This window comes from Micromys minutus (genome assembly GCF_963924665.1).
Source record: "Micromys minutus genome assembly, chromosome: 11".
Taxonomy (NCBI): domain Eukaryota; kingdom Metazoa; phylum Chordata; class Mammalia; order Rodentia; family Muridae; genus Micromys; species Micromys minutus.
Genome location: NC_137980.1, coordinates 4,787,410 through 4,796,824, shown reverse-complemented (window position 1 = coordinate 4,796,824; position 9,415 = coordinate 4,787,410). Strand labels below are relative to the sequence as shown.

Below are 9,415 nucleotides of genomic sequence, written 5' to 3'. Positions count from 1 at the left end.
TCTTCAGGTAGTACTATGTCCATTTTTCTGAGGAACCGCCAGACTAATTTCCAGAGTGGTTGTATCAGTTTACAACCCCACCAACAATGGAGAAATGTTCCTCTTTCTCCACATCCTCTCCAGAATCTGTTGTCATCTGAATTTTGGATCTTGGCCAAACTGACTGGTGTGAAGTGGAATCTCGGGGTTGTTTTGATTTGCATTTCCCTGATTGCTAAGGATGTTGAGTACTTCCTTAAATGTTTCTCAGCTATTCGGTATTCCTCGATTGAGAACTTTTTGCTTAAGTCTGTACCCCATTTTTTAATAGGGTTGTTTAATTCTCTGGTGTCTAGCTTTTTGTGTTCTTTGTATACCTTCGATATTAGGCCTCTATCTGATGTGGGGTTGATAAAATTTTTTCTCGCTCTGTTGGCTGCAGTTTTGTTTTCTTAACAGTGTCTTTAGCCTTACAGAAACTCTGCAATCTTATTAAGTCCCATTTGTCAATCTTTGACCTTATAGCTCCAGCCATTGGTATTCTGTTCAGGAAATTGTCTCCTATGCCTATGAGTTCTAAGGTTTACCCTACTTTCTCATCTAATAGTTTTCTTCTGGTGAATTATATAAACTCAGGATACACTCACAGAAATGAATACACAAATTAGTATATCACACTTACTATAATTATTATGTTGAATTGTGAGGTTAATTTATCCACTCATGCCTCTACCATATCTTACTTTTTATTCTTGTGTAAAGACATTAACTGCCTTTTTAAAAATGTGTGTGTGTGTGCACATGCACACACACCTACCCACCCACACAGACACACACTACATATTTACTTATGCCAATCTGGTAAAAAATAGATTTGCATAGATTTGATTACTTCATTTTAAGACATATAATGCGCCATTAAACATCCAAGTGTGACATCTGTAATACTTACTATTCCAAAGGCTGATTAAGAAAAGTCTAAGTTTGAAGCTAGACTATACAACACAGATAGATCCTAGTATAAAACAACTTTGTAGCAAGACTGTATGATATTAGCAAAGGGATAGAAATTGGTAAGTCATCAAAGGAGTTGAGAAATATATTTATATAAATATGGTTACTTGAAATTTGAGAATAATCAGAAAAAATGAAAAAGATATTATCTGATCAATCATTGTTTCTTAAAATTTTTATCATAATGGGAGAGAAATCTAACTATCAAACACAAAATGAGACACTTTAGATACTTGAGAGAATCATATACCCTTGTATTAAAGTTCTAAAGTACTAATAAGTGTGTATTAAAAAGAAATAAAAAGAATAAAATTTTAAAATGATAAGATAATTTTCCAAAATCAAAGACATTGTTGAAGCAACAAAGATAAATTATACTTTGATTGAAATGATTTTTAAAATTATAGTTTATATATATATATATTGAGTATATTAAGAAGATTCATGGTCCATCAATCAGAAAAAAATTATATTCCTCAAATATATAATGCATTCAAAATGTATAGGAAAAATAATTTAAAATTCATTAACCATTCAGAAAATACCAATTAATATCACTATAAGATGTTACTATAACAAACGCTCAGGCCATCTGCCAACAGGAACAGTGGAGATCCAGGGACACAGGCCTGGTAATAATGCACCACGATTAGCTGTGGCGCAGAGAGGTCTGGGCTGAGCGCTCAGAAAGGGTGCCTCCCTCAGTGGTTTAGGGGAACTGAAACTCTGCCATAGGGACTCTGTTTGCACCCTGAGGGCACTTGTGTGGGGAACAAATGTTCAAGCCATCTGCCACCAGGAACAGGGGTGATCAGGCACGCAGGCCTGGTGAGACTGAACTGCAAGTAGCTGGGGCACAGAGAAAACACTAAAAGAGACAACCCTGGAGGTAGAAAATTTTAAAAAGAATTCAGTAATCAGTAATCACAGATGCAAGCATCTCCAACAGACTACAAGAGATGAAAGAGAGAATCCCAGGGGCCAAAGACAACATTGAAAACATAAACAAAACAGTCAGAGAATATGCAAAAGCCAAAAAGCTTCTAAACCAAAGTATCCAAGAGATGAAGAAGACAATGAGAAGACCAAACCTAAGGATAATAGGAATAGAAGAGGGCAAAGAATATCAACTAAGAGGCACAATTATTATCTTCAACAAAATCATAGAAGAAAACTTCCCTACCCTTAAGAATCAGATGACCAAGAGAATAAAAAAAAAAAAAAAAAAAAAAAAAACTCTACAGAACTCCAAATAGATTGGACCAGAAAAGAAATTCCTCCCAACACATAATAGTCAAAACACAAAGTGCCCAAAGGAGAGAAAGAATACTAAAAACAGTAAGGGAAAAAGGTCATGTAACATATAAAAGGAGACCAATTAGAATCACACCTGACTTCTCAACAGAGACTATTAAAACTAGAAGATCCAGGACAGACATTATGCAGACCCTAAGAGAACACAATTGTCAGCCCAAGGTGCTATACCCAGCAAAACTCAATCACTATAGATGGAGAGACCAAGATCTATGATGTGAATGATCATTTTGATGTGTTCTTGGATTCAGTTAGCAAGGATTTTGTTGAATATTTTTGCACCAATGTTCATAAGTGAGATTGGTCTGAAGATGTCTTTCCTTGTAGGGTCTTTGCGTGGTTTAGGAATGAGGGTTACTCTGGCCTCGAAAAATGAGTTAGGTAGTGTTCCATCTGACTCTATTTTGTGGAATAGTTTGGAGAGTATTGGTTATAGGTTGTCAATAAATATCTGATAGAATTCTGCTCTGAACCCATCTAGACATGGGCTTTTTTTGGTTGGGAGACCTTTGATGACAGCTTCTATTTCTTTAGGTGTTATGGGATTATTTATATGGTTTACCTGATCCTGGTTAAACTTTAGTATCTGGTATCTGTCTAGGAACTCATCCATTTCCTCCAGGTTTTCCAGCTTTGTTGAGTATAGGCTTTTGTAGTAGGATCTGATGATTTCTTGAATTTCCTCAGTTTCAGTTGTTATGTCTCCACTTTCCTTTCTGATTTTGTTAATTTGGAAACTCTCTCTTTGCCCTCTAGTTAGTTTGGCTAAGGGTTTATCAATCTTGTTAATTTTCTCAAAGAACCAGCTCTTGGTTTTGTTGATTCTTTGAATGGTTCCTTTTGTTTCTATTTCGTCAATTTCTGCTCTGAGTTTGATTATTTCTTGCCATCTACTCTTCTTGGGTGTATTTGCTTCCTTTTGTTCTAGAGCTTTCAACTGTAATGTCAAGTTGCTATTGTATGCTCTCTCCAGTTTCTTTTTGGAAGCACTCAGAGCTATGAGTTTTCCTCTCAGTACTGCTTTCATTGCATCCCAAAGGTTTGGGTATGTTGTGTTTTCGTTTTCATTGAATTCTAGAAAATACTTTATTTCTTTCTTTATTTCTTCTTTGACAATGCTATCATTTAATAGAGGATTGTTTAGTTTCCAAGTGTATATGGGCTTTTTGTTGTCTTTGTTGTTATTAAAGACCAGCCTTAGACCTTGGTGGTCTGATAGGATGCATGGGAGTATTTCAATCTTCTTATATCTATTGAGGCTTGTTTTGTGACTAATTATATGGTCAATTTTGGAGAAGGTGCCATGAGGTACTGAGAAAAAGGTGTATTCTTTTGTTTTAGGATAATATATTGTGTAGATGTCTATTAATTTCAATTGGTTCATAACCTCTGCTAGTTTTACTATGTCCTTGTTCAGTTTCTGTTTCCATAATCTGTCCATTGATGAGAGTGGGGTATTGAGGTCTCCCACTATTATTGTGTGGGGTGAAATGCATTTTTCGTGCTTTAGTAGGGTTTCTTTTTTGAATATGGGTATTCTTGTATTTGAAGCATATATGTTAAGGATTGAGAGTTCCTCTTGACAAAATTTCCCTGTAATGATTAAAAAGTGTCATTCCTTATCTTTATTGATAACTTTTAGTTGGAAAATATACTTTATTCGATATTAGAATGGCCACTCCAACTTGCTTCTTGGGGCTGTTTGCTTGGAAGGTTTTTTTCCCAACCTTTTACTCTTGGATAGTATCTGTATTTGTCTCTGAGATGAGATTCCAGTATGCAGCAAAATGCTGGATTTTGTTTATGTATCCAGTCTGATAGCCTATATCTTTTTATTGGGAATTGAGTCCATTTATGTTAATAGATTTTAAAGAATAGTGGTTGCTTTTTCCTGCTATTTTTGCTTTTAGAGGTAAAATTGTGCTTGTGTATCTTTCTTCTTTTGGTTTTCTTGCTTAGGTATTTTCTTGTTTTTACTAGAATGTAGTTTTGCACCTGGTCTTGGGTTTTCCACCTATAATTCGTTGTAGTGCTAGGTTTGTGGTCAGATATTGTATAAATTTAGTTTTGTCTGAATATAAAATTAACTCAAACAAATCACTAACCTTCCTCTACTCAAAGGACAAACATGTGGAGAAAGAAATTAGGGAAAAGATCCCCTTCACAAGAGTCACAATAAATATGAAATACCTTGGTGTGACTCTAACTAAGCAAGTGAAGGACCAGTATGACAAGAACAACAAATCTCTAAAGAAGGAAATAGAGGACAATCTCAGAAATTGGAAAGATCTCCATGCTCATGGATTGGAAGGACCAACATTGTAAAAATAGCCATCTTACCAAAAGCAATCTACAAATTCAATGTAATACTCATCAATATTCCAACCCAATTCTTTATAGAATTGGAAAGAGTAACGTCCAATTTCATCTGGATTAACAAAAGGCCTAGAATAGCAAACTTCATCCTCAACAACAAGAAAACATCTGCGGGAAACACTATCCCTTACCTCAAGCTATATTTCAAGGCAATTGTGCTAAAAATTGCATGGTACTGGTACAGAAATAGGCACGTGGATCAATGGAATAGAATAAAAGATCCAGAAATGAGCCCTCACCTATATGGTCACTTGATCTTTGACAGAGGAGCTGTAAACATTCAATGGGGGAAAGGACAGCCTCTTCAACCAACGGTGTTGGTCCAACTGGCACTCAGCATGCAGAAGAATGAAAATAAACCCTTTCTTATCTCCTTGTACAAAGTTCAATTGAAAGTGGATCAAAAATCTCCACATTAAACCAGGTACAAAGAAACTATTTGGAGAGAAAGTAGGGAAAACCTTAGAATATATAGGCACAGGAGAAAATTTCCTGAACAGAACACCAATGTCTCCTGCTCTAAGGTGAAATATTGACAAATGGGACTTAATGAGATTGCAAAATTTCATTAAGGCTAAGGACTTTGTTAAGAAAACAATACAGCAGCCAACAGATTGGAAAAAGATCTTTACCAACCCCACATCTGATAGAGGCCTAATATCCAATGTATACAAAGAACTCAAGAAGTTAGACACCAGAGAATTAAACAACCCTATTAAAAATGGGGTACAGACTTAAACAAAAAGTTCTCAATCGAGGAATACCGAATGGCTGAGAAGCATCTAAGAAAGTGCTTGACATCCTTAGTCATCAGGGAAATGCAAATCAAAACAACCCTGAGATTCCACCTCACACCAGTCAGACTGGCCAAGATCAAAAATTCAGATGACATCCTAGAGACACTCCAATATACAACAAAGATTCATGCACCACAATGTTCATAGCAGCTCTATTTATAATAGCCAGAAGCTGGAATGAACCCAGATGTCCTCAGTAGATGAATGGATACAAAAATTGTGGTACATTTACACAATGGAGTACTACTTAGCCATCAGAAACAATGACTTAACCAAATTCTTAAGAAAATGGCTGCATCTAGAGAATATCATCCTGAGTGAGATAACCCAGTCACAAAAGAACAGACATAATATGCAGTCACTGATAGTGGGATGCTAACCCCAGAGGCTCGGACTGCCCCAGAAACAACTCACAGACTGTGTGAAGTTCAAGAAAAAAAGAAAACAAAGCAAAGCAAAGCAAAACAAAACAAAACAAAAAAAAGTCATGCCCAATCCTTACACACCAAGAAAACGTTGACTAATTTCAGGTTACATCCTGTTTTACATGTACTATTTGCTCATTGTAACTAGTAAGACCTTAATGCAGAGTATCAAACCTTAATAAAAAAGAATAAAAAAGCCAAGCACTGACAAAAATTTATTTCTATACATCTATGCAAAAATGTTTAAAATTTTTTCTTTTATCTTTGTTTTTTAAAATAAAGTTAAAAAAATAGAAAAAATGTATCCGAAATAAATTTAAAAAAGCAAATGAGAACATTAAAAAAAAAAAAAAAGGAAGGTAAAAGCCGTTCTACCGCGAATGATCATCGCATTGACTTTTTCTACCATATTATTAAAAGGTCAGTTGAATCTTTTCTGCAACTTTAGCTCCTCCCAAGATAGCCAGGAAGGGTCGCTCTGGACTCTCCAAAGCCTTGGCAAAGTAGTTCAGCTCCTTCCTCAAAAATCCACCAGCCTTCTGTGGCAGATTCACACCCACCATGGAGCTGTGGGCTCGGTGGGCAGTCCCAAAAGCATCATTGACATAGACATCTCCTAGTTTGGACAGTGAGGCTCTGAAGGCATCAATTTTAGCTGGTTCAGCCTTAATCCTGTTCCTAGAAGTATCTTCCCCTTCCCTTCTTCCCCTCATAAAAGCAGAGGTTCTCCAGGAGGATGACATTCCCAGCTGCTGGGTTGGCACAGGCATTCTCTACTTCTGGGCCCAAACACTCCTTCAAGAACAGAACACCCTTGCCCAGTAGAGATTTGAGTTATGCAGCAACTGGCTCTAAGGAGTACTAGTCAGGCATGGGAACACCATTAGGCCATCCCAGGTGGCTCATAAGGACAACTGACTTGGCTCCATTGTCCAGGCAGAATTTGATGCTTGAAACAGCAGCCTTGATCCATTGGTTATTTGTGATTTGGTTGTTCTTCATAGGAACATTGATGTCCAACCTCATCACTACCTTCTTCCCCTTCACGTCCAGCTTCTCTAAAGTCAGCTTTTTAGAGAATGAAATTTTGGCAACACGGAGAAGTCGAGAGGGCCGGAGCTGAGGGAGAGTGAGGCTCGATTTTTTTTTTTTAAAGTACAGCTTCACTTTACACTTATATCTTCTTTTTCCAGTAATGAGTGATAATATTTTTTCCGGACTTTTAAAATCAATTGTCAGTCTTGTCCAGCTTGATACATTTTTTTTCTGATTCTTAATACTGCATAACAAAACTTGAAATTAGAGATAAAAATTACTTGGACATTCCCTGTCACTGGAAATTATAAAACTGGTATTTTAGAGATATGGAAGTATTATTCTAAGCTTCAACTAGTCGACAGACTTAAGAGACGGGATTATGGAGCCTGGGAAAGAAAAGTGTCTCAGTCTACATAACTCAGGCTAATAGCTTAGTATCTATATTTATTTACTGTAACTTATGTTTATATTGTCTATAACTTATAAAACAGCTTATGGATAAGGAAATAAATTTAGACTTTCTCACAATATTGTGAGAAAAGTGGTCACTAACCCTTTTTGACATTTCTCTCTGTATACAAAGTTTTTCTTTATACTGTCAATAATTCCCACCTAGAGCTAAGACTTGTACAGCATGGTCTATGTAGTCACGTTTTATAGTTTATGCATTTGTGTCATCAGATGATAAAATTACTTCTCTGATATAAGTAGAAATATTACATTTCTCTGGCCTCTTGTACCTAACACTCTCTTGTGGACACATAGTAGTTTCCAATATACTTTGAATGTGGCAGAGGCTTTTAAAGTGTTTCTATTGACCAAAAACAGACCACACTGAGATGGAAGGTTAATACTAATAATTAAGATTGATATTATAAAAACCTTTTTTGTGCCCTGGGTGATGACTCAGTATTTAACAGCACTGATTACTCTTCCCAATTTCCTATGTTCAATTACCAGAACTCACATGACTATTTACAAAAACATGCAACTCAAGCCCGCAGAGGATCTGAAAAATTATTCTGACATCCTTAGGCTCTGGGTACAAGTGCTGCACAGACATACTTATAGACAGACATGAATACATAAACTCAAAAAGATAAATAAAATCTAAATTTAAGTACTTGTCTATGTAATTTGCCTGTTCTTAAGTGAAATTGGGTCTGCTTGGGAAAAATTCCATAAAAATAATGACAAACATTAAATGTATCACCTTTCAATAAAATCTGACATTGTGGAAAGTCAAAAAAAATTCAGATGACAGCAGATGCTGGCATGGATGCAGAGAAAGAGGAACACTTCTCCATTGTTGCTGGGGTTGTAAACTGGCACAACCACTCTGGAAATCAGTCTGGCAATTCCTCAGAAAATTGGACATAGTACTACCTTAATACCCAGTTGTTCCACTTCTGGACATAAACCCCAGAAAAGCTCCAACATATAGCAAAGATACATGCACCACAATATTTATAACAGCCCTATTTATAATAGCCAGAAGCTGGAAATAACCCAGATGTCCTCCAGTGAATGAATGGATACAAAAATTGTGGTATATTTACACAATGGAGTACTACTCAGCTATCTAAAACAATGACTTTATGAAATTTGTAAGAAAATGGATGCATCTAGAGAGTATCATCTTGAGTGAGATAACCCAGTCACAAAAAAACAGACATAATATGCAGCCCCAGAAAATTCTGAACACCCCAGAAACAACTCACAGACTATATGATGTTCAAGAAAAACAAAGGCAAGTAAAAAAGAAAAGAAAAACCATTATGTTAAATCCTTACACACAAAGAAACTTTGGCTATGTCTAGGTTACTTGTTGTTTTACATGTACTTTATGCTCAGTATAACTAGTTTTAATGCACACCATCAAAGCTTTAAAAAAAACCAAGTACTGACAAAAATGTATTTGTATACTTTTATGCAAAAATGCTTAAAATCTGTAAATTTATCTTTGCTCTTAAAATAAATTTGTTCAATTCAATAAAAAAGATGTTACTATATGTTTATTGTTAAGACAAAGAAGCCTTACTATTTTAACAGATGAAAAATGAAAAGTATATGATAGCTTTAGGAATATAAATACATAAATAGGTATATATATATGCATGTAAGCAATTAATAAAAATAGTTGTTTTGGGGGAATTGGAGTAAGGACAGGGTAGGGGAAATAATATAATTATACAATAATTTTTAAAATAAAATTGAAAATTATATTATTCCAAAATTATTTAGAAATCAAGGATATTTTCAAATCTGTTTACCAAGGAAGTGCTGCACTGGTAAGGATTCATCTGTTGAATGATAGCCAGGATTCCAGTTTATGGCGATTACTGAGAGTTTCACATGTGCATGGTTGAGCAAGTATCCCTGTGTTACGATGAAGCATCCATTGGTTTTATAGTTGAATCTTGAGGTAGATTGATGTCCAGCTTCCTGAGGAACCACCTTGCTGTTTTCCAT

The 9,415-nt window shown here is 35.6% G+C and overlaps 1 pseudogene across 1 annotated transcript; it reads right to left on the bottom strand.

Annotated features, from left to right (window-relative positions):
- Positions 1-6,242: 6,242 nt before the first annotated feature.
- Positions 6,243-9,415, bottom strand: LOC308427078 (phosphoglycerate kinase 1-like; annotated as a pseudogene). Its single transcript has 2 exons — positions 9,217-9,415; positions 6,243-7,197 (listed from the first exon to the last, which is right to left on the bottom strand). The product of its transcript is annotated as a phosphoglycerate kinase 1-like (transcript).